The following is a 26,421-nucleotide window of genomic DNA, read 5'->3' as shown; positions in this document are numbered from 1 at the left end:
TTGGATGTTGGACCTCTGTTTGTGGCCAGGCTGTGTAAAAGTCTCACACATGTGGTATCACTATACTCAGGAGGAGTAGCAGGATGTATTTTGGGGTGTCATTGTAAGTACGCATGTGCCGTGTGAGAGAAATCATTTGTTATTATGACAATTGTGTGTAAAAATAATAAATATTTCGAAGAATTGTGGGGAAAAAAAAAAGACAACTTCAAAAAACTCACCATGCCTCTCACTAAATACCTTGGAATGTCTGCTTCCCAAAAAGGGGTAATTTGGGGGGGGGGGGGTATTTGTACTTTACTGGCTTGTTAGGGTCTCAAGAAATGAGATAGGCCTTCAGTACATCAGGTGTGATAATTTTTCAGTGATTTGCACCATAGCTTGTAGACTAACTTTCACAGAGACCAAATAATATTCACTAATTTGGGTTATTTTTTTACTAAAGATTTGTAGCAGTATACATTTCGGCCCAAATTTATGAAGAACAATTACTTATTTGCAAAATTTTACAATAGAAACTTAAAAAAAAGTTTTTTTTTTTTTTCAAAAATGTCTCTTTTTTCGCTTTTATATTGCAAAAAATAAAAAACCCAACGGTGATTAAATACCACCATAAGAAAGCTTTGTTTGTCAAAAAAAAAAATGATACAAATTTTGTTTGGGTACAGTGTACTATGACTGAGTAACTGTCAAAGTGTGAGAGTACTGAAAGCTAAAAATTGGTCTGGGAAGGAAGGGTGTATAAAAGGCCTGTATTGAAGTGGTTAAAATGACCAGGCCATTTTATGCGATATGGCACTGCATCGATTTAACTGACAATTGGTGGTCGTGCGATGCTGTATCCAAACAAAATTGACGTCATTTTTTTCATCCAAAAATAGAGCTTTGTTTTGGTGGTATTTGATCACCTCTGCGTTTTTTATTTTTGGTACAAAAAATAAATAAAAAATTGCAATAAGTGTATATCGATTGGTTTGTGCAAAATGTATCGCGTCTACAAACTATGAGATAGATTTAGGGACTTTTTTTTATAGTTTTTTACTGGTAATAGCGGCAATCTGCAATTTTTAGCAAGACTGCGACGGATAAATCTGACCCCAAATGACACTTTTTGGGGACCAGTGGCATTGATCAGTGCTATAAAAATGCACAAGAATTTTAAAATTACACTGGCAGCGAAGGGGTTAAGACTAGGGGGTGATCAAGGGGTTAAGTGTGTTCCCTCAACGTGTTATAACTGTAGAGGGGATGGGCTGACAAACATGACAGAGATCACTGTTACCAATGACTGAGAACATAAGATTTCTGTCATGTCACTAGGGAGAACAGGGAAATGCCTTGTTTACATATGAATATTTGTGTCACTTTTATGGATTTTCTATCACGTTTTCAACTATCTTCTGCACTGTAGTACAGCATTTCCTCATGTTATTTGGTTTTGCTCATGTAGTGATTGATATATGCAAATTAATTGAAACATGGTTCTCTTAGTGATTGATATATTCTATTTGTTATTTTTGCACTTTATAGGTATTGCTAACACCTATATATAACCCATAGCACCAGTGCTGCACTTTATTTTTCTATTACAAGGGATGTTTACATCCCTTGTAATATGGATAAAAGTGATCAAAAAAATTAAGGTAAAGTGTAAAAATAAAAATATTTTAAAAGAAAAAAATTCCAATAACCAGTTGTCCCACCGGGAGCCAGTTCCTTCTACACTAGGCAGAAAAAAAACAGCTGCTGGATGCAGTGTTAGGGGGTTATAGGCAGTAGGACCGCCCCCTGGGTGGTACTGTGCAGTTTTGCTGTTTTTAACATGTTCTGCCTAGACCTCTCCTAAAGGGGCGATATAACCCTAAGGTCAAGATGAAGATGCTGTGTCCATCAATGAACGAAAGAGAAATATATATATATTTTTTTTAACGCTTCAGCCTCCGAAAATTTTACTCCCTTCCTAACCAGAGTACTTTTTACAATTTGGCACTGTGTCACTTTAACTGACAATTGTGTGGTCCTGCAAAGTTGTACCCAAACACAATTTGAATCCTTTTTTTCCAGAAATAGAGTTTTCTTTTGATGGTATTTGAACACTTCTGCAGTTTTTATTATTTGCGCTATAAACAAAAGAACAGCAACAATTTAGGAAGAAAAAAATAAAAATTAAAAAAATTAAAAAGTAATCAAAAAATTAAAGGGTGTCGCCACAAACGTTAGAACAATCATTTTAGGAAAAATTAGCCCGAGTCCAACTGCAGCTTCAGACAACTAAATTTGAAAAATAATAGCGTCTGCCCATTAGGAGCAGGGCGCTACACACATAATAATACAAATTATTAGACAACGTAATCAAAAACACAGAAATTTGCTCAGTTGCAGAATCGTCGCTGTCATTACTTTCAGTGTTTGATGACGAATTTCCCCACAAATCACTCTCTCAATTCTGCGAGTGATTCTAATTTATTATCGCTGTTTTCTAGCTGGTCTACCACTTTTGATGTAAAGGGAGTTTTGGTTGCTATGGACAATCTCCAGTTTCCAGGTAGAAAGAACAGTTTTTATAATATAAAACTGCATGCAGGACACTGGACAGACCACTAGGGACAAAAGGGATGTGAAATAATTTCATACAGCAATGTAATCTGTAAGATTACACTGTACTGTATGTATTGTGCGTTTCACTTTTTGAATTTGGCGCCGTTCTCAGTCCCCGTGCGTTGCAACGCTAGCAGGGAACGGAGCCTGGCTCTGTGACGAATCAAGCAGAGGATGAACCGCTCACACTGCGGGGGGGACATCGCAGGATGCAGGGGATAAGGCGAGTAAGCTTTTCCTGGATCCTGTGTCTGGCTCGGGGTTACCGCTAATGGTTTTAAAATTCTACTCCGAGCCAGACTCGAGAATACCGCGCTATGGGTTTGATTTAGCAAAGGCACAAAGAGGGTTATTTAGGAAAGGAAAATCCACTTTGCACTGAAATTGCACTTGGAAGTGCAGTCGCCTTAACCCAAAGGGGACTTGCAAGGAAAACATAAAACAGCATTTTAGCTTGCACATGATTGGATGATAAAAGCAGAGCTTCCCCTCATTTCAGACTTGCAGCAACTACACTTTCAAGCGCACTTGGAGTGCAAAGTGGATTTGCCTTTCGGAAATAACCCCCAAAAACTGTTCCCATTCATTTGTAATGCCTAAACTAACACAAAAAAAATACATTTGCTTTATGCTGCAATTACAACGCGAATGCACGTCTATATAATACACACTGAGGGTGTGTGTGAGCTCAGCTAGAAGTTCCTCTGAGCAGGAACCTACACCCACCACACCAGGTGCACAGGCCCACATGGCTGGGAGAAGAAGTCGCCTCACAGGTCTCAGGCTCCTCACTATCACAGGGCGCCAAAACCTTCAGTAACACAGAGCGAGCAAGTGGCGGGGAAAGGTTCTGTTTCCACGGCAATCAAACCTTGCCCCATGACTGGCATCTCCCTCCAGCCAATCAGCGCCCCGCAGCCCCATCCAGTACGTCATCCCTCTGCTTCTTCTGTAGTCGCTTCGCGGCAATGAGCTCAAATAAGAAAAAAAAAATTAGAAAAACAGGGGGAGAGTGGGCGTGAACCTTGAGCGCATTGACAAGCGTCCCCCGCGACCAACCATTTTAGAGTAGGACTAGGCGCCCGGCCAATGAGCGCCGGCGGGAGGCGGAGTTACACGGGTTTCCAAACGCTCGGCGGCGCCATGGGCTTGAGAACTAAACGGAGATGGAATGTCCCAGTCTGAACCGGTTTCAACCGGTTGCGAGTGTGTGGCAGTAGAGTAGAAGAAGCGCCTCTTTCAGCTTGCCCGCCCGCTCTGCCGCGCCTCCACCACGGCGAGTAACTTGAAAACATTGTCCGCCACCCGGGAAGCCTCCCCTACAATGTGCTGAGGGCCCCCGGAGACATCATTATTATTATTACTGGCCATTCATTACTATAGTGAGTGTGTGTGAGAGGCCGGCCTAGGCCCACAGACTGTCCCCTTCCCATTCATTGGAGTACCAGAGAGGACTTCATCCTTCTCCTCACCAATAAACCCGCCACACCATCATCGCCACCACTACACAGACCGAGGGGGCCCACACCCGCCCACCGGGATTTCTATGTGAAGCTCCGTGCTGGATTACTCTCATTGGATCGTTGTGAGGAAGAGGCAGCTCCGTTCTCGGTAAGTCACTGATTCCTGCCAGGCCTTGTCTGGACACACTGCGGCCTTCATGTCCCCGGGGCGGACATGTGCTCCCCTCCTCCACCCTCACGGCTGGACTGAGCAGAAGGCCCAGGCCTTGTTGTCCCTAGCAACCCCTCAGCGAGGAACCCTCCTGACTGGCAACCCCTTAGAAGGAGGAAAGGCCTTTTTGCCCCTGGCAACCCCTTAGAAGGTCTTGTTGCCCCTGGCAACCCCTCAGGAGGTGAAATCCACCTGATTGGATGGAGGGTGACGGGGCGGGCGCTGTTACCCAGGGCAACCCCTCAGAATGAGGAATCGTCTTGAGCGATTAGAGAGCGGCAGTTGGGGGTTCCCTAGAAGAGGACTGTTCCATGGTAAGGGGTGTAGCTCGCCCTTCTCGTGTGTACGTGACTGTGTATTGGAGGGGGTGTGTACCACACTTGGAAGGGGGGGGGGGTGTCTCCACGTGTGATCAGGACATGGAAGGGGGACAGTTATCAGGACATGTGCGCCTTCTATGTTCCTATACTGTGATGCTCTAAGGACGAGAAGCGCCCCTCTGCTTCTGTCTGGGCCCAGTAGGCCTCAGGCTTTTAGGGGACTTTCCTACAGCCCCGCCGAGCGGGCTCACACTCTGCGTAGAGCTTCGCCCGTGTTTTGGCGAGTGGCTGGCGGAGTGGAAATTTCCAGAAATGTTACAGCGTGTGTGAGGAGAGCTCCGCGAGAGGCGTCACGTGCTGGGGAGGGAGGGGCCGGGAGAGGCTGCTGCGTGACGGAGCCAGGCACACCGTGCTACCTGCGGGGATCGGGGAGATGCTCGCTTTACTAATGTTGCTGCCAATGTTTTGCTTCACCTAAAGTGACGACAAACCACAAAAAACACACTTCTTACGTTCAGCTCACCAAGTCATTTACACTAAGGCCTTAGTTTACCAGTAGCAGTGTACATGACGTTTAGGAACAGTGGGGCATTTTTCATTTCAACTACTCTGTTACCTGCCCATGTATCTGCCATTAATGCCTCGTTTCCACTGAGCGGTTTGGGTCAGTACAGTACGCTATTTTGAGCGTTTCCATTATGAAAGCGGCTCATACAACCAAAGCATACCGTACCATTCATGGTCCTGCTTCAGATGTGGGTCCATAGAAAATGGTACGGTTAGGGCGGAGCTACTGGCATCACATAATACATTCCACTGATTGGCGGACAGAAAAAACTTCAATGTTTATGTCAAAGGCATTTTTTTTTCTGTACCCCGTATGGTCCCTGGCGGTCCGACTTGCAGTGAAAATGCTCACCTGAATAGGCTGGACCATTCTAACCCTTGCGGACTGTACCGACCCGAACCATTCCGCTCAGTGCAAATGAGGCATTATAGTCATTTCTAGGCAGTTGCGTTTAGAGGCTTTTCTTGGAACCGAAAAAATACTGTGCAGCATTTCAGTCGCTAAAAGTGGTAACTCGTCTTTTAGCTGTGTTTTTGTTTACAGGAATTTTTAATTTTTTTGGCTATTTTGGGGGGTGGGGATTTATGTATTATTATTATTATTATTATTATTAATATTAATATATACTTTTTTTTTTTTTCCCCCCAAACGTGGCTGAACGGCCGTTTTTTGGATGCCCATTTCTAGCTGTCAAGTTAAATCGTTCAGGAGAGGTTGCACAACGTCTCGCGTACATGAAGCCTGAAACGTACCTGCGGTGAATTACGTCTTGGCGCGTTTTATGCGTGTTTATGCACTTTTTTTTATTCCTTTTTCAAAGGCATGTTTCCGCTGACTTGGTGTGGGAAGCCTTGTATTTTGACAGGTTTACATGCGTTCTGGTGAGATATTATTATGCAAACATATTGCTATGGAACGCAGAGAAACAGCGTTCTGAGGTGAATATGACACAGAAAACTTGTTTATCCCCTTCCCGCCGAGCGTACTCGGCTTTCGGGGGGTATACCGGGATGATGTCCGCACCTGCAGGCATCATCCCAGTATACCCCCCGCTCGATCGGGAGCACTGATTCACAATCTGATGCCTCCGGCTGCTGGGGAGGAACTGGAATGATGCCATAATCGGTGTCATTCCAGTCTCCTAATAGTAAACACGGAAATGACGTCACTTCCCGTTTACTCGGCTGCCAATGGCGCCGGTTTTTTAAAAAAAAATACAGTATTCAGAATCGCCGTTTTCCTGTTCGATTAATCGATTTTTTTTTAATCGATTAATCGACTAATTTCGATTAATTATAATGTACATACGGTTTTTACATTTTTTTTTTATTAAACTTTAAGAAAAACGTAGAAAGTTAGTTTAACTTTAACTGTAATGTCCACATCTCCCCCCATGCTGTACTGTCCACATCTCCCCCCATGCTGTATTGTCCACATCTCCCCCCATGCTGTATTGTCCACATCTCCCCCCCCCCATAAAGTACTGCCCACTTCTCCCCCCATAAAGTACTGCCCACTTCTCCCCCCATAAAGTACTGCCCACATCTCCTCACATCTCCCCCATACCTTAATATTCATGATTGTCTGCTCTGTCTGGAATAGACAGTAGGCAGACCCGTCCATCCTCAGAGTAGACACAAGCAGGCGGGCGATGATGACGTCAGCGCGCGCGTCTAGGCCGCCGCCGGGTGGACCAAGATGGCCGCGGCTTCGGAGCTAGGCCGAAGCCGCGGCCTTTCCTATGGGCGAGACCGCGGAACTGACTCCGCGGATCGTCCTCGATTAAAATTATTTTGATCGATCAAAGAAATTAACGATTAATCGAACAATTAATCGTTAATTTCCGCAGCCCTAATATATATATATATATATATATATATATATATATATATATATATATATATATATATATATATATATATATATATATATATATATATATATATATATATATATGCATGTGTGTGAATGGGCCCTTAAAGTGGTTGTAAACCCTTACACACTACCTTTACCTACAGGTAAGCCTATAATAAGACTTGCCTGTAGGTACCGTGAATGTCTCCTAAACATGCATCGTTTAGGAGATCTTCACTGTATCAGCACATGTGCACTGAAGAAATGGCTCACTCGTGCCACCTCTTCAGCTGCTGTGCCATTATTAGTGGCTCCTGTAACCTCGGTTCCGGCCAATCACAGGGCCGGAGCCCGTTATACCTGGAAATAACTCCAGGGGACAGGTCGCTTTATTAAGTTAGCCGCTCTGACTTTTAATAAACTAAAAAATATGTGGAACTCTGCTTTAAAGTGGTTCTTCTAAAGTTTGGACATCCCTGTAAATTTGTGTCCCCCCCCCCCCCCTCCATGCTTATCTGGGCCCCATTTGGATCCAGTGCTGTACCCGTCTACAGCAGCTCTCTCCACAGGTTACAGAGGCAGCAGGAGGTGTGCCTTCATAGGAAGCATCTTCCTTTGGCACATCCGGGAGAAGAGCCAGCAGGGGACCACAGAAGAGAAGGACCGAGGCTGCTCTGTGTAAAACCTTTGCACAGTGCAGGTAAGTGTAGCATTTAGGGGTGCAACGGATCGTCACCGATCCGTGATCCGAACAGGTCAACCCACTCGGATCGGCACATGCCGCGATCCGCAGAGCGCTTCGCGGTCTCGGCCTTAGGAAAGGCCGCAGCTTCGGCCTAGCTCCGAAGCGGCGGCCATCTTTCTACACCCAGGCTGTTTACACTGATCGCTCCGACGGAGCAATCACTTGTAAACAAACCGGTGTCATGTCATGATGCCGGTTCCTCTCTCCCCTCTCTGTACTAACCTGTATAGTGGAGGGGAGAGGTCCTGAGATGGAAGCAGCCATCCCTCCATACTCTGCAGTACCCAGCAATACCCTGCTAATGCTCTAGCGATACCCTGCCTGCCAATACTCTGCCATACTCAGCCGTGCCCAGCCATACTCAGCCAATATTACAGCGGGGGAGATTGTGGATATTACAGTGGGGGACTATATGGTGGTGGAATTTTCACAGGTTTTTGCAAATTAAATTATTTGCTGATCCGAAAAATGATCCGATCCGTGACTCTGATCCGAGGAATGATCCGATCTGTGAGTGTTTTGATCCGTTGCACCCCTAGTAGCGTTTATTATTTTATTAAAACAAAATTAAACCTTGCAGTCACTTTAAAGTCAGACAATTGGGTCCTGCTAGATCACTTTAGGCTGGCCCCTTTTGCAGGTAGAGTTATGTACAATATTAAAAATAAGCATCTATGCTGTTTAAAATCCAGTTATACACGGTCTCAACTTGATCTGCACATGCTCAGTTGAGCTCTATATTTAGGCATCGCTGAATTTGTAGAGGCCGATCTGGTGACAGCCATTTGTCCTTTTCACATGGGTGATTCCATCAGGTCCATCTGTCAGTTTTTCAGACGGACCTGAAAAACATAGGAAAACATTGTTCAAACCACACATGTGAGGTATCGCCGCGAACGTTAGAGCGAGAGCAATAATTCTAGTCCTAGACCTCTTCTGTAACCCAAAACATGTAACCAGTAAAAAAAATGTAAAGCATCGCCTATCGGGATTTTTAAATACCAACGTTTGGCGCCATTCCATGAGTGAGTGCAATTTTGAGGCATGACATGTTGGGTATCTATTTACTCGGCGTAGCTTCCTCTTTCACATTATGCAAAAAGAATTGGGCTAACTTTACTGTTGTGTGGTGTTTTTTTTTTTATTTATTTTTATTTTTTTTTTTAGCATGAAACTGTTTTTTTGCTGAGAAAAACGTGTTCGAAAAATTGCTCCGCAAGTACCGTGCGAGATAAAAAGTTGCAACGACCGCCATTGTATTCTCTAGGGCAGTGATGGCGAACCTTGGCACCCCAGATGTTTTGGAACTACATTTCCCATGATGCTCCACTACACTGCAGAGTACATGAGCATCATGGGAAATGTAGTTCCGAAACATCTGGGGTGCCAAGGTTCGCCATCACTGCTCTAGGGTCTTTGCTAAAAAAAACATATATAATGTTTGGGGGTTCTATGTAGTTTTCTAGCAAAAAAATTATGAATTTTACATGTAGGAGCGAAATGTCAGAATTGGCCTGGATGCGAAGTGGTTAATATCGGCTACAAATACTGTAGCTGCTGACTTTTAACCACTTGCTGACTGCCTAACATTCTTGTTCTGAAGGGATAAGATAGAGATTGGTGTTCCAATCTGTGTTTTTACCAAAAATATGTAGCGGAATACATATTGGCCTAAATTGAAGAAATTAGATTTTGCCGCCATTTTTAGCAGCGCTTTCAAGTCCTTAAAAGGGTTCAAGCTGCCTGTAAAACGCTCCTGCAGCTATGCTTTTCTGGTGGATCGGCGCTGGCAGGAGTTGTGTTCATCTCTCCTACAGCGCTGCAAAGAAGCTGCTTGCAGGACTTTTTGTGACGCCCTGCCAGCACAGTGCCCCAGTGTGAAAGCACTCTGGCTTTCACACTGGGATTGCAGCTGAGGCTTTTTTCAGGAGCTTTACAGGTGCTATTTTTAGTGCTAAAGCGCCTGGAAAAACTCCTCCAGTGTGAAAGGGGCCTTACAGGTTGAAGCGGATCTGATGTCTGCTATGGTGGCTGGTTGGAAGAGTGGCATTTTCTTATTTATGCTGTGTTTTGGATGGCCTCCTTGGCAGCCTTTACACCTCTACCCTAGTATCTCAGGAGCTCAGTTTCTGGCTTTGAGTGGCATTCCAATCTTGGTATTTCGGTCCCTGTGATTTCCTGGTGTTCTTCAGCTAGCTTCCCAAAGTGTATGTGCAAGACTTACTGGTGTTCCACGGTGCTCCCGCAGTCTCCTGGGACTTGTAATTTGTCCCAGGAGGTTGCTGGAGGGGGGGATACCAGTAGAAATGGGTACCTGCTCCCAGAGGGAAAAAAACTGATGAATTTCACTTTATAAAGAAAGCTAATGCAGCCATCACATCTTTAGGGCCTGTTTACACCTTGTGCTACAAGAGGTCTTCTGCACCTATCTCTGCAAGGGCAGAAAGAAAATGTGTTTTCTATGTGCCCTATTCAAACCACAACACTGAAACGTGAGGGTTCCCCCCCCCCCCCCCTATATTAAGGATTACCTGTAGCTACCCAGGTTCTCCTAAACCTGTCCCCTGCATGTGCCGATGTCATCGGCACTCGTGCACTGGAGAAAACTGAAGCAATGGCACCTATGTGCCGTTGCTGCAGTCTCCATGCCATTACTGGCGACTCCCATGCGCCGGAGTGATGTCATCGTGGCTCCGGCCAATCACAGCTGGAGCCGCGATACCCAGATGTAACTCCGGGACGACATGTTGACGACCGGAGGGGGAGATGAGGACCACTGCGAGGGCTTCGATCTGAGGTAAGTAATGCACAATGAGCTAGTGTGCTATGCATACTAGCTCGTTATGCCTTTTTCTTGCAGGGTTTATTTTTTTTTTTTATTTTTTTTGAAGAGGGCTTGCTTCCTCTTCAAACAAAACAACCTCCACATTTTGGTGTGAACAGGGCACATAGAAAACAATATTTTTTTTCTGTCTTGCAGAGACTCGTGTTGAAAAAAGGTTTTAGAAAAACACAAGTCTCTGCACGTGGTGTGAAAGCCCAAAATATGCAAGTCAAATTTGCACAGCTTGAGCTCAGTGAGGTTGGATGAAGAGCGTTTGTGAACAGCAGTTTTCAGCTCTTTCCACAGATTCTCAATTGGATTCAGGTCTGGACTTTGACTTGGCCATTCTAACACCTGGATACGTTTATTTGTGACCCATTCCTTTGTAGATTTTGCTGTATGTTTGGGATCATTGTCTTGTTGGAAGATAAATCTCCGTCCCAGTTTCAGGTCTTTTGCAGACTCCAACAGGTTTTCATCCAGAATGGTCCTGTATTTGGCTGCATCCATCTTCCCCTCAATTTTAACCATCTTCCCTGTCCCTGCTGAAGAAAAGCAGGCCCAAACCATGATGCTGCCACCACCATGTTTGACAGTGGGGATGGTGTGTTGAGGGTGATGAGCTGTGTTGCTTTTACGCCAAACATATCGTTTTACATTGTGGGCAAAAAGTTCGATTTTGGTTTCATCTGACCAGAGCACCTTCTTCCACATGTTTGGTGTGTCTCCCAGGTGGCTTGTGGCAAACTTTAGACGAGACTTTTTATGGATATCTTTGAGAAAGGGCTTTCTTCTTGCTACTCTTCCATTAAGGCCAGATTTGTGCAGTGTACGACTGATTGTTGTCCTATGGACAGACTCTCCTACCTCAGCTGTAGTTCTCTGCAGTTCATCCAGAGTGATCATGGGCCTCTTGGTTGCATCTCTGATCAGTCTTCTCCTTGTCTGAGCTGGAAGTTTAGAGGGACGGCCAGGTCTTGGTAGATTTGCAGTGGTCTGATACTCCTTCCATTTCAAAATGATCGCTTGCACAGTGCTCCTTGGGATGTTTAAAGCTTGGGAAATCTTTTTGTATCCAAATCCGGCTTTAAACTTTTCCGCAACAGTATTACGGACCTGCCTGGTGTGTTCCTTGGTCTTCATGATGCTCTCTGCGCTTTCAACAGAACCCTGAGACTATCACAGAGCAGGTGCATTTATACAGAGACTTGATTCTATTTATCACCATCAGTCATTTAGGACAACATTGGATCATTCAGAGATCCTCGCTGAACTTCTGGAGTGAGTTTGCTGCACTGAAAGTAAAGGGGCCGAATAATTTTGCACGCACCACTTTTCAGTTTATTTGCTAAAAGAGTTTAAATTATCCAATAGATTTCGTTCCACTTCACAATTGTGTCCCACTTGTTGGTGATTCTTCACAAAAAATTTAAATTTTATATCTTTGTTTTGAAGCCTGAAATGTGACAAAAGGTTGAAAAGTTTCATGGGGGCCGAATACTTTCGCAAGGAACTGTACACACACACACCCTCGTTCTGTCAGGAGCAGTTTTGGGTGCCTGGCAGACATCGTGCCTGCCGGGCACGCGCATTGGTTTCGCGGACACGTGGGCATACGTTCCTGCTATAGCGTCTTAACCACTTCAATACAGGGCACTTTCGCCCCCTTCCTTCCCAGCCCAATTTTCAGCTTTCATCGCTCTATCGCTTTCAGTGACAATAACGCGGTCATGCTACACTGTACTCAAATGAAATTTTTATCATTTTGTTCGCACAAATAGAGCTTTATTTTGGTGTTATTTATTCACGACTATTTTTTGCGATATAAGCGGAAATTTGGAAAAAAACAATGTTTTCTTTTTTCCATTTTAAAAGAAATCCAATAAAATCAAATTTTGTCATACATTTAAGCCAAAATGTATTCTGCTACATGCTTTTGGTAAAAAAAATTCCGTTAAGTGTATAATAATTGGTTTGTGTGATCACGGACATATGTACGCAAATGATCATGTGCAGGTGATCACCTACATATGTGTGCAGATAATCATTGGGACATGTGATTTTTAGTGGGACATATGTGGGGGACATGTTTTTATTATTAGGGACATGTGTTTTTTATCATTTGGGGACATGTGTGGGGACTGTGTTTACACTGTGTTGTGTTTACACTAGACTGATGATGAGTGAGTAAAAAGCTGTAAAAAACAGCTCATACTCACTGATCATCAGCCGGCTGCAGCGTTCTACTCTGCTCTCCTCAGCGATGACTTCCGTGTGAGGAGAGCCGATTGCCTAGCAACCAGCTGTTTGTTTACATCACGGCCGTGATTGGACACGGCCGTCATGTGATCAGGAGGGCCAATCACAGAGCCCTCCTGCCGATCTGAGATGTGCCGTGTCTGGGTGACACGAGCACATCGGGATCGCGCCGCTGCGCGGGCACGCGCAATCCCGCTCCTTCTTCTGAAGGACGTTCCTGAACGTCCTATCCGAAGTAGACGGCTCCCACCCGGCCGTATATATGCATTGGCCGGGTGGGAAGTGGTTAAAGAGCTGACTTGCAGCTATGGCGATTTGCGCAGCTGTGCCAACCTGCCGCAGTATAACAAAGACAAATTGGCAGTTACAGGGTTGAAACAAACCATTTAATACTGACGGGTGCTTGCAATGATTGGTGGAACAGTGGTATAGTGGTTAGCAGTAAGAAGGGTCGCTGGTTTGAATTCCAACCACGACACTACCTGCCTGGAGTTTGTGTGTTCTCCCTGTGCCTGCTTGCGTTTCCTCCCACACTCCAAAGACATGCAGGTAGGTTAATTGGCTTCTGTCCAAAATTGTCCCTAGTATGTGAATGGGGACCTTGGATTGTGGGCTCCTTGAGGATAGGGACTGATGTGAGTGTGTGCAATGTACATGGATAGGGACAATTGTAGACACTCGCTCAGGTTGAACTGGATGGACTGCTCTTTATTCAACCTTACGAACTAAGAAACTATGTAGCTTTTATTAATGTAAAATCTTTATCCCAAAAGGCGGGAAAAACTGTTTGCTGTAACTGCTTATAAAGTGTTAGCTGGAGTTCAGCTTCATTTTGTTAGTCAAGTCCAACTAAAGCACCCCCCTCCATTTTTCATTTTCATTCAAATCTGACACGATTCATACCCATACATTTGAGGTGGGTGAGGGAATCATCCTTGGGGAGCTATTGCAGTGGGAGACTTCCCTGCTGTCCGAATACACTGATCAGCCTTCAAGTTTATAGCCTGCGGCGCATGTTTACTGTGAATATCTGAGATGGTAGTTATAGGTTGTAAAGAGGTTGATCGGTAGAATGACTTCTGACTTCTTACAATCACAGATTGTAATTTGGCCAGTCCCTGCTCAACAGTCCGAATTTCAGTCCATTAGTGGCTGCCTTAAAATCTGCTAGCCTAAAGCCAGCCATAGACTTTGAATCTCGGCCGGTTCAGCAGGAACCGACTGAGATTCGAACCGTGTATAGGCAGGCTGAATGTATCCAGTCTGTCGGAATTTACATGCAATTTTTTTTTACTAGCAGCGGTTATAGCTAATAGCAATCACTGTGTTCTCTCAGCTGGGATGGCTTCCCCTGGCAAGAGATTCCACTGGCTCTGTGGGAGGGATTCCCCCATCAATGCACCCTTTGTGGTTGTCAGCTAGTTTTCAATAAACTACCATGGCGCTGTAGAGCACCGTGGTAGTTCATTCTCTCTTCCTGTCTCTGTATCAGCTTGCCTGTACGGGGAAGCAGATACTCTGGAGACCTGCATGGCACCAGCAATCTACTGATTGCTGGTGCAATGCTTTTAACCACTTCCCACCCGGCCAATGCATATATACGGCCGGGTGGGAGCCGTCTACTCCTGATAGGACGTTCCTGAACGTCATTCAGAAGTAGCGGGATCGCGCAGCGGCGCGATCCCGATGTGCTCGTGTCACCCGGACACGGCACATCTGAGATCGGCAGGAGGGCTCTGTGATTGGCCCTCCTGATCACATGACGGCCGTGTCCAATCACGGCCGTCATGTGATGTACACAAACAGCCGGTTGCTAGGCAATCGGCTCTCCTCTCCTCACACGGAAGTAACCGCTGAGGAGAGGAGAGCAGAACGCTGCAGCCGGCTGATGATCAGTGAGTATGAGCTGCTTTTTACAGCTTTTTACTCACTGATCATCAGTCTAGTGTCAACACACAACACACCACACAGTACAAACACAGTCCCCACATATGTCCCCAAACCACACATGTCCCCAAATAATAAAAACACATGTCCTTAATAATAAAAACATGTCCCCCACATATGTCCCACTAAAATCACATGTCCCAATGATTATCTGCACACATATGTACGTGATCACCTGCACACATATGTACATGATCATTTGCGTACATATGTCCGTGATCACACAAACCAATTATTATACAGTTAACGGATTTTTTTTTACCAAAAACATGTAGCAGAATACATTTTGGCTTAAATTTATGACAAAATTAGATTTTATTGGATTTCTTTTCACATAGAAAAAAGAAAATATTGTTTTTTTTCCAAATTTCCGCTTTTTTTGCGCTTATATCGCAAAAAATAAAAAACGGAGTCGTGAATAAATAACACCAAAATAAAACTATTTGTGCGAACAAAATGATAATTTCATTTGGGTACAGTGTAGCATGACCGCGCAATTGTCACTGAAAGCGCGAGAGCGATGAAAGCTGAAAATTGGGCTGGGAAGGAAGGGGGTGAAAGTGCCCTGTATTGTAGTGGTTAAAGACCCCAAAAAAATTTTTTTTTTTAACTTGCAAAAAAAGTGCATTTTTTTTTTTTTTTTTTCTAAGAAGTGAACTTATCCCTTTAAAGCGGAGCTCCACCCAACAGTGGAATAAAAATAAAAAGTAGTGATGCGCTATACTTTTAAGATAAAATAGAATTGTGTAATAACCAAAAAAATTTCACTCTAACTTCCAGTCAACAAATATCATCATAATGGTGAAAAATATAAAATGAAATAACTGTAAGAGAGCCAATATCTCAAAACCAGGTGTTGGTGAATAAACTCACAATCATAAGGAAAAGGAACAGCACTAAGTGATTCAAAAGGCAATATGCAAAATAAAAATAAAAAACATGAATATATATAAAATATTGCAATGCATATAATACACACAATAGTGGACTAAAATGCTTATAAATAAAATGAATATCAAATAGTGAAGGGTGTCCCCTTGACTTACTGCTGTAAGGTAACCGCATATAAGTGTGACTTTAAGGGGTCCTTGGCGACCGTCTTAATGCAGAATGGTTGCCCCAGGCTCTTGTTACGGATATCTTGCCTATAATCAGTATGAGCGTTCCCCTTTAAATGGTGGTCTTTGATAACTCCAGGATGGGAGGGTCTCATCAATAGGTCATATGTAGAGCTTTAAGCACAGGAAGAATGCCCCATAGTGTAGTATCTCAAAACAATGTTTATTCAATAAAAATGGCAAAAGGCAGGTACTCGCATAAAGATGTATAAGCAACAAGTATTGTAAAAACGAGTAGGGAGCTCGATGGCGTCACTTCCGGTATCACAGTGCCCGACGCGTGTTTGTCACGGTCGCGTGACTTCATCAGGAGCCTATGACCTCCTCCCCTGGATGTCAAAGCCACTTTGTTGCCCATTATATGTTTAGCCTTCTCTGCTCAGTTTGCTTTGCTGCAAAGTTTGTCACAACATTGCTTAGTGCTGAGAGAGAAAAAGAAACAATATGTATAATTTGGTTCTTTAGCGCAAAGGGATGAACTTCAAGAGGAACTGCAGTCTGCTCAGATATATTGTAATAAAAACATCTTTCCATTCTGAAGCTTGCCTCCAACACCTTTACATAATATTTTATATATACTGTTTCTCTACTTGCCAAATATGCTGCAGAAATCTCCCTCCACTGGGTCTGGCTGCAACCATTTTAATTTTGGGTTGCTGAAGCTGCTGCCTGTTTACTTCCTGGAATTGCACACTCGGAGGCACACCTCCAGCTCTGCAGCTCTCATTTGCCCTCTTCCTGGCAAACTCACGTGAGTGAGAGCTGTGCATTATGTCAAAAGCCAAGGCGCGCTCCCGATGGCAGGGCGGCATTGAATATTGGACGTACCTGTACGCCAATATGCCTGCCCGTGCCATTCTGTCGACGTACATCGTCGTGCGCTGGTCGGGAAGTGGTTAATGTTTTAGCTGAACCGTTATCTTTAGATGTTTCTTGTGGATTGCTAATATAACTACAAGATTATTCATAGTTTGTATACACTATTAGCACTACACTATTTTTATATCCGTCTATAGCTGATTTTGTACTTTATTTTTTATTTATTTCTTTTTTTTATGTGAAAGATGTTACACCGAGAATCGTGATCTTTATTCTAAGTATAAAAAAAAATTACCATTTTTATCTAGACAGTGTAGTGCTGTGTGTGTGTGTGTGTGTGTATCTAATTCACGTCAGTCCATGCCCTCAAGTAGCTTATAGTCGAAGGTCCCTAACTCACATTCATACATGTACATACTAGGGCCAATTGACCTACCAGGATGCCTTCTTTTTGAGTGTGGGGGGAAACTGAAGTGCCCACAGGAAACCCACGTAGGCACAGGGAGAATGTGGTTGGGATTTGAGGCGATGACCCTAGTGCTGCTAGGCGTAAGTGCTAACCACTTAGCAACTGTATGTGTAAACTGTTTGGTATGTAGTAATCTGTAGCAGCCATTCAGAAAATAAAAGCGGTTCATTTCGTTGTAAGTTTCTGAGGGTTTGTGTGTTTGTTTTTTTTTTTTTGGTTGCTATCTCTTATCATCATGGTAATTTCTTTATCAAGCCTATGTAATTTTAATGTATAAACACTGTCACTTGGAAGTCTATCAAAATTATTTTTAACCTTCAAGCCCTTCTCCTGTAATTTATTAGGATCAAGCACAAATTGGGTTTTCATGATATGCAGAATCTGTTAACAGCAACCAGTAAGCACCTCCCTGCATGTTTCTTTGTTTACATAATATAATGGCTAATCTCAGTGGTTGCCACAGGTGGCATCACTGTCAGTTCTTGCAGATATGGGTGCCATTGATGGTTTTTCACAGTGGCCAGGATAGATGGAGAGATAACTTGGAGCATGCATTTCACTATAATGTCCTAGACTGGAAACTTTTTTTACATGTCCTGTTAAGAAGTAGGGATGAGCTCGGGTGTGTTCGCGAGTCCACGTGCTTGTGCCTACCAGGAAGCTGACACTCCGCAGTGTTAATCACAGGCAGGTGAGACCTATCCCTATCTACAGCTGTACAGATCGGGAAAGGTCCCACTGCCTGTGATTAGCGTGCAGAGTGTTGGCTTCCTGGCGGGCATTGTGAGCACGCCTGAGCTCATCCTTTAAAGCGGGAGTCCACCGGGACTCCGCGTTTTTTTTTATTTTAAAAGCCAGCAGCTACAAATACTGCAGCTGCTGACTTTTAAAATAGTGACACTTACCCGCCCAGTGCGCCCGCGATGTCGGCACCCAAAGCCGATCGCTAGGTCGTCTGTCGGGTCCTGCCGCCGCCATCTTGGGTATGGGAATCAGGAAATTGAGCCTTTCGGCTTCATTTCCCGGTTCCCTACTGCGCATGCGCGAGCCGCGTGGCGCAATCCGGACGGTCCCCGCTGCCTCTGGGAACTGTGTGTTTCCCAGCAGGCAGCGGGGCAGTTGCGGAAAGGGGCGTAATCTACGCCCCTTTCCGCAGACAGCTATCCCGGAAGTGGGTGCAGTTACCTGGATTATCCAGGTAACTGCACCCCCCTCCCCCCTGAAAGGTGCCAATTGTGGCGCCGGAGGGGGGGGGGGATTCCGATGAGCGGAGGTCCATTTTAGGGTGGACCTCCGCTTTAAGGAGGAAAGGATTACTTGTGTACATTTAACTATGTAGGAACCGGAAGATTTTCACCCTTAATGACCAGGCCATTTTTTGTGATGCGACATTGCATCACTTTAACTGACAATTGAGCGAAGACATATCCAAACAAAATTGATACACAAATAGAGTTTTCTTTTGGTGGTATTTGATCACCTCTGCAGTTTATTTTTTGCGCTATAAATAAAACAATGTGACAATTTTGAAGAACAATATTTTTTGCTATAAAATCCCTCCCAAAAAATGTAACCAAATTTCTTCATCAGTTTAGGCAAATGTATTCTAGATATGTGGCGGACAGATCAGACGCCTAACTGACATTTTTGACACTTTTTTTTTTTTTTTGGAACCGGTGACCTTATTACAGTAATCAGTGATAAAAATATGCTCTGTTTGTTCTGACACTGGCCTCGAAGGGGTTAACACTAGGGGCGATCAAATGTTAAATGTGTTCCCTCAATGTGTTTACTAACTGTATGGGGGCTGTGTGACTGGGGAAATGCACAGGTCCATCTTCCTTCAAAGCAGAAAGACAGGATCTGTGTGATCTCTCCTGTCCAAATGGAGATTTGCTTTGTTTACACATGCAGAGCCCCGGTCTGTCACTGCAGGGAACGATCGTGGGTGGCTGGCGAACATAGAGTCCACCCCACCTGCTGATTGTGCACCCACTGGCCAGCGGCAGAGCCAATGTACAATGGCAGCGTTTCACGGGAAGCAGCCACTTTGCCGCACTACAGCGGCTGGCGCTTAAGTGGTTAAAGTCTACAGGAAAGTGTATTAATGGTGCAGGCTGTCCCCTCCTGCTGCGTAGTAGTAGCATCGGTTATTACAAGCAAGTTGACTTCTGCTCTAAAAAAAAAAAAAAAAAAAATCGATATCGGGGTGATGCCTGTAGCTGCAGGCATCACCTGGTACCACCCCTTCAGCAAAATTATGAACAGGTACGTAATTTTGCGTTAAGTGGTTAATGTTGGGAGTAGGTACCTGGATTTGACAGGTACCTACTGGCACTTCTGTGCAAATCACTTAGACGATCTGAGCAGAAATGTCCTGCCTCTTCCTTGCCTGCAGCCTCTAGGGGCATGTCACAGGTCCGGGAAGGTTTGGAACCACTCTCAAAGTGGGGCTTACACTTGTGATTGTTTGGCTGTACTTCTGTGGATCACAGGAGTACAGTTTGTTTTGTAGTTGTGTGACCAGTTTTCAGCTGATAGCGGGCTAAACCCAGCTGTCAGCTGACGTCCCAGACCCGGTCCAGGCTTGGGAAAGATCACGACCATATGGTCGGGAGCTGCCCACATTTCAGAACCGTCACCCGGATCAGCCTCCAGTGAGACATTGAGAGCCTGAGCTGGCCGCTCCCACCTGGCGCTCCAGTGAACCGGTCCTACATCCACCTAGGTAAGTATGAATCTGAAAAACCCAAATCCTATACTTCTCTTTTAAAAGTAAGCAGGTACGTTATTTGTATTTTTTTTTTTTTCCTCCTACAGCCTCAAGGTCGTTTTTAAATGCAATATAGATCAGCCTGCCTCAGCTTTCTGGTGGGGCACTACCTCTAGTTATGGTCAGTAGATAGGATCTGCGTGTGTTCAGGGCAATTAATTAGTGCCTATCACTTATAAATCTCACTAGCCGCAGCCATAACCGGGCAGTAGTTTCAGCCAGTATTTGTTGTACTGGTAACCATTCTGCCCATGTGTATGTTGGTCTGTCGAACGTGCATGCTGGAGAACCAGCAGCTGACCTTCTCACGATCAGTGCTTTCAGCCAATGGCAGAGAACACTGATGGGGGGATGTTTGGGGGGGGGGGGGGTGGTACCGTCCCAGGACACAACAACTCAGCAGGGGAGATAGCTGGACTAATCTTGCATGGTTAGTACAGCGTCTCCCGACTGGAGCTGTCATGTGGGGTGTTTATTTTTTTTATTTTTTTATTTTTTCCTCCTCTTCCAGGCAGTAGGAAAGTGGATAATAGGTGGTGGTTCTGGATAATGCAGTCCTGTGGCTCACCCTGCTTACTAAGACAGCAGTGGCGGTTGACCACACAGACTCCTATTGCCGTCACATGGAATTGGGGAGAGAGAGACCTCAGCCCTGTATAAATTCCATGTCAGGAACTTGCACAAAATTTCTGTCTATCTCTTCCAGTGATAATGTAGTGGGGGGGGGGGGGGGGGGAAGGTAAAGATTAACAGCTCCTAAAAAGGATGCTACTAAGGTAACTTGTTGCTTTTCCCTTTCAGGGCAGGGTACATGTTCACTCTATGTGGTGGACACACCCAAAGAATAACAAAAGGCAAACCTTTTCAGTTTGGAGAGACATTTAGTACCTGTCAGTTTTTATTGCTGTCTGTGCCCCTTTTTGTGAGATTCGCCCTCTTTGTCCTGTGTACTCTTATTGAACGTGAAAGTAAAAGAAAATCCCATGTTTTGGGTTGATGCTAGAACAGTACTAAAGTGGAAATCTTCCAACAGTGGGGAATGAACAATAAAAAACTTAAAGTGGAACGCCAGCCTAAAATTAGAATGATAAACATTATTTTGGTAATGTCACCAGTTCTTTAAAATCACCTGATCATTCTGCCCAATCTCAGTTAAGCAAGTAAATTCTGGTGTTAGGCTGAGAGTGTCATTCATACTGAGACTGCCTGAAAAATATCAGCACACAGCAGTTTTCCATTCTCACTTTCCCCCCTGCCCTCACTTCAGCTCCTTTGATGTTCTGCTTACCTCATGTAAAGAAGGGGCAGAAAACATAGATCAGTCCGTACAGCCCCCTCCCTTTAAAACAAGTCATCCTTAACCTCTATAGATGCTTTTAATGTAAAAATATTCTCGATATCCCAACAAATATTCCACAGTCTGGTCAGTAAATTCTAAGGGCCAGTTCACATCTGTGCAGTGCTCTTTTTGCTGCCTTGTGTTTTAGGTTGGTTACCATTGAATTCTGTAGAATGTGTGATTTGATAAAAGTAAATCAAAGATGCCAAATGCAGAGCTAACACATTGCACATAAAATGTACACATGTGAACAGGGCCTACACACAACATAAAGTAATAGGAAAAGAACTAAGATTTCAAAAACTGTGATGTGAAATCTAATTTCTGTCAATTGCTGACAAATACAGATAATGAAAATGTTATTGTGCTTTTACTGCTTGTTCAGAATATTTTAATACATTACCACTTGCCAACCGCCACACGCCGATGTACGTCCCTACTTTGGGAATGGATATCGTTATGTCTGCAGCTAGCCGCCATAACCCTAGTATCCCTGTGTTCGTCCGGTGGACAGCTATAGGATAAAAGTGGTCTCTGTGGCGGATTCACCGCAATATCACTTTTATCGGTGGCGGGACAGGGCCCTCCGCCGCTTACCAGAGCCGTAGGCAGCAGCGGAGGCGATTGCATCTGTTCTCCTGTCAGGTATGGCCCCTGCCCGTCTCCATACCATAGGAGGGCGGAAGCGACATCAAAATATCACTTCTGCCAATACTTCTTAAAGGCACATTCTTTTTTTTTTTTACTTTTTAAAATTACAAAATTTAGCATTTAAGTCCAAGTATAAGATCTAAGGTCTTTGACCCCAGATTTCATAATTAACCACTAGCTTACTGGGCACTTAAACCCCCCTCCTGCCCAAACCAATTTTCAGCTTTCAGCGCTGATGCACTTTGAATGACAATTGTGCGGCCATACAACACTGTACCCAAAGGAAATTTTTATCATTTTTTTTCCCCCCACAAATAGAGCTTTCTTTTGTTATTTAATTGCAGCTGGGTGTTTTATTTTTTGCTAAACAAAAAAAGATGCAAAAAAAAAAATAAAAAATAAATCATGTTTAATAGTTTGTTATAAGATTTTGCAAACAGGTAATTTTTCTCCTTCATTGAAATGCGCTGAAGATGGGCACTGGTGGGTGGCACTGGTGGGCAAAGATGGGCACTGGTGGGGGGCACTTTTATTAATAACTGGCAGGTGGGCACTGATAAGTTGGCCGTGATCGGGACTGATGTCCCGATCACGGCCGCCTGTGATCGGCTTTTTTTTCCTCTCCTTGCGCTGTCAGCGCGCGGAGTAAAAAAATTGCCGATTACCAGCTCTGCTTTGTCACATGATCAGCTGTCATCGGCTGACAGCTGATCACGTGGTAAGGGGTCGGGATCGGCCCCCCTTGCTCGGATCCGTGATCAGGCGAGTCTCATACTTGCCGATCACAGAGCACGCCGCACGCGCCCCTCAGGGGGCGTGCAGGCAGCTCGTGCACGGGACGACGTCTATAGACATAGTCCCGGCAAAGCAGGTCCGCGCTGTAGCCGTCATTTGGCTATAGCGCGGATCTCTAGTGGTTAAGAGGTCCTGTTATGCTTTTTTGTATTACAAGGGATGTTTACATTCCTTGTAATAGGAATAAAAGTGATGCTTTTTTTGTTAAAATTAAAGGTAAAATAAAAAAAATTCACATTCTTAACGCACCCGGTCCCACCGAGCTCACTTGCAGAAGCGAACACATACGTGAGTAGCACCCATGTATGAAAATGGTGAGGTATTGCCATGATCGATAGAGCGAGAGCAATAATTCTAGCCCTAGACCTCCTCTGTAACGCAAAACATGCAACTGGTAGAATTTTTTTTTTTTTTTAAGGATAAGTGTCTCCATTCCACGAGCGGGCACAATTTTAAAGCGTGACATGTTTGGTATCAATTTACTTGGCGTAACATTATTTTTCACAATATTAATAAAATTGGGCTAACTGTTGTTTTTTTTTTTTTTTTATTTTTTTTTTATTAAAAAAAGTGTGTTTTTTCAAAAGTTCATCTCAAAAGTTCCAACAAGCAAACTGTTAGAAAAGTTTTAAATGTTTATTGTGTGACTATTAGAAAAACGATAACACTGAGACTTATTTATTTATTTTTTTAAATGACCGCTGAGCACGTTTTAACTTGTATAGTTTTGTTTTAATTAACTCCATAGTAAGTTGTAGTATGATTACGTTTAACTATAGATAGTAGCATAAGATTGTAAAGGAAACCCTGATTAGCCAAAATAAAGTACCATTGTGTACCAGGCACGCTATCTGTTTCCTCAGACTATAGAAGTGTAGAGGCTGTATTATTGTAGGTATTAGAAGGGGGAATATACATTCCTTTGTATGAGTCTTGCTGGATTTTTGGCCTGTAAGCTTCATCCTCTTGTGTGTCACATCAGAAATAAATTTTCTGTTTCTCAATACATCTGGAGTTTGACTGATCACACGAGAGGATTCCTAACACAAACTCCCATTCATTTAAATGGCCCCTGTTCACATTTGAGCGTTTTGTTGCCCGAAGCTCAAAAAGGTACATGAGCTTCTTTTTAGGCGGATTACAGACGTTTTTCTGCTTTTTACATTGGTGACCTTTTTGACCTGTGCAAAATTGCGTGGCTTTCCACCTGAAAACGATGTGCTCAGGTGTGAATGCAGCCTAAGCCTTGGAAACACAGGCTGAAAATTGGCCGGTTCAGCAGGTAGAACCATCTGTTCAAACCATCCTGCTGAAAAGTCAGAATTCGATCAGTGCACGGTGGGGGGGGGGGGTCCACCTGTCAGAATACACAGCGGGAGTGATCCACTGGTTGGTTGAAAAATCTTTGTTCCCTGCCTTGATGTGCATGATCTAGGCACAGAGATACTTTTAAGGCCTTATGCACACTGGATGTTTTGGAAAAAGCGCATGTGTGCGAAAAATGTGAGCCATGGTAGTCACGGCAACCCAGAGTTTGTGGTCCACCATGACAGACTCGTATCCTGTTTACCTTTTACTTTCGATGCAACGCCTACATCATCCTGTGTGCCCGGCTCCAGCCAGCTCATATTGGCTCTCCTGGGTCCATCCCACAGCGGTGGAGGTCACACCATACCGCCTGCAGCATAGCAGGGTTTGTACCCGCGATCAGCTATAGAGCTGACAGCTGTCCACAAGGGTCCTCCACTATTTTGGTTCATCTTGGACTCCGGCTGAGTCTGACTACTGGCCAAAGATGGAAGCTGATTGGTTGATGTTAATCCCACTCCACCTGGATGTCACAGTACCGTTCCTATTCTTTTACATTAGTATCTACATTGACTCTATGCTTTTAAGATTGCCTCTGCAACCCCTGCAAGTTTTTATCATTGTTTATTCACCAGAAGTGCAACAAATAAATTAACTTATTACTTGGCTTAGGCTCGGTTCACACAGGGGCAACACGACTTTTGGACGCGACTTACAACACTACTTTAAGTCTCCCCAGGCCAGGCGACTTGCCGTGGCCAATCAGAGAATGAGCTCTCAGGCTCGGTTCATACAGGGGCGACTTGTCCAGACGACTTAGCCGCCTGACAAGTTGCGCTCCGTTCTGTACTATGGAACCATTCTAATAGGAGCGACTCAAGCCGCTCCGACTTGGAAAAAAGGTTCCTGTACTATTTTTGGGGGCGACTTCAGGCGACTTGCATTGACTTCTATACAGAAGTCGTTTTGCAAGTCGCCGCTGAAGTCGTGTGCAGGTCGCGTCTGAGTTGCGCTGCAAGTCGTGCCGCCCCTGTGTGAACTGAGCCTCAGGTGGGAACTCCTTTTGAGAGCTGATAATTCTCTGAGAGTCGCCTCCGTATAGACGGAGTTCCGACTTGGAGGCGACCTCCATGGAAATCAATGGGTACCAGTCGCCTACAAGTCGGATTGAAGTAGTACAGGAACCTTTTCTGAAGTTGGAGCGACTTCGGTAGTGTGCATTTAAGACAGCTCTCATTCACTTACATTGATTTCTACATGTTGTGCGACCTGAGGTGACTTGGGGCAACTTGAAGTCGGATCTGAGTCGCCCCTATGTGAACCAGCACTTAGACCCCTTTCACACTGGGGCGTTTTTCATGCGCTTTCGCGTTAAAAAATACGCCTGAAAGAAGCCGCAACTGCAATCCCAATGTAAAAGCCCGAGTGCTTTCACTCCGAGATCCCTTTCATACTGGGGCGTTTTTCAGGCGCTTCAGCGTTAAAAAAAAGCGCCTGAAAGAAGCTGCAACTGCAATCCCAATGTAAAAGCCCGAGTGCTTTCACACCAAGGCGCTGCGCTGGCAGGGCGTCAAAGTCCTGCAAGCAGCTTCTTTGCAGCGCTTTTGGAGCGGTGAATACAACGCTCCTAAAGCGCCCCTTCCCATTGAAATCAATGGGAAGCGCCTGAAAAACGCTATTGGCAGCAGCGTTTTGTGGGAGCTTTTAACCCTTTATTTGGCCACTAGCAGGAGTTAAAAGCGCCCCAATAACGCTCGAAAAACGCTGGTAAAGCGCTGCTAGTTTAAGCGGCGCTTTACGAGCGTTTTTCGGGCGCTGACATTGTGAAAGGGTTCTTAAAGCACTTGGGCTTTCACATTGGGACTGCAGATGAGGCTTCTTTCAAGCGCTTTACATGTGCTTTTTTTTAACGCTAAAACGCCTGAAAAACGCCCCAGTGTGAAAGGGGTCTTAAGGTTTGCAAGTTTTTATGCTTCACAAGTAGAGCGCTGCTTTTTTGTTTCTTGTTACCCATTCCTTCAAGTGGTTGGTGGCCGCACTGGGTCCTAGGTCATTTTATATTTTCCAGGATTTGTATATGCATGTACATGACTGACAGCTTTTAACGCTCAAGAAACTCGGTGTTTGCTATAAAGTGGTCGGAGGGAAGGTTCAGAATGGCAAATATTTTTTTATTTATTTATTTTTTATTACAAATTGTGAGCAGACTACAGTTCCTCTTTAAAGACTTATCCTTTTTTGACACTCGTGTACAAGTTAAAATCTTTATCCTTTTTTTTTTTCTTGCTAGAGAATTACTTAGAACCCCCAAATAGATAATTTAGCAGAGACCCTATAGAATAAAATGGCGGTCGTTGCAA

The 26,421-nt window shown here is 44.4% G+C and overlaps 1 protein-coding gene across 3 annotated transcripts in view; it reads left to right on the top strand.

The window, feature by feature from the left end:
* The first annotated feature begins 3,716 nt into the window (after positions 1-3,716).
* The window catches only part of XPO1 (exportin 1), a 109,468-nt gene continuing 86,763 nt past the window's right edge, over positions 3,717-26,421 (top strand). For 2 of the 3 annotated variants that reach the window (XM_077486079.1, XM_077486076.1), the window contains exon 1: positions 3,717-4,209. The gene's annotated coding sequence lies outside the window, so the exon portion shown is untranslated. Of the gene's footprint in view, positions 4,210-4,567; positions 4,587-26,421 lie in introns of those variants that run through there. The other variant, XM_077486077.1, reaches the window with a different exon arrangement.

Source organism: Lithobates pipiens, unplaced genomic scaffold, assembly GCF_037356315.1.
Source record: "Lithobates pipiens isolate NorthernLeopardFrog02 unplaced genomic scaffold, aLitPip1_a1.2 Scaffold_18, whole genome shotgun sequence".
Lineage (NCBI taxonomy): Eukaryota > Metazoa > Chordata > Amphibia > Anura > Ranidae > Lithobates > Lithobates pipiens.
The sequence above is the reverse complement of the archived record's forward strand: the minus strand, read 5'-3'. Positions and strand labels throughout refer to the sequence as shown.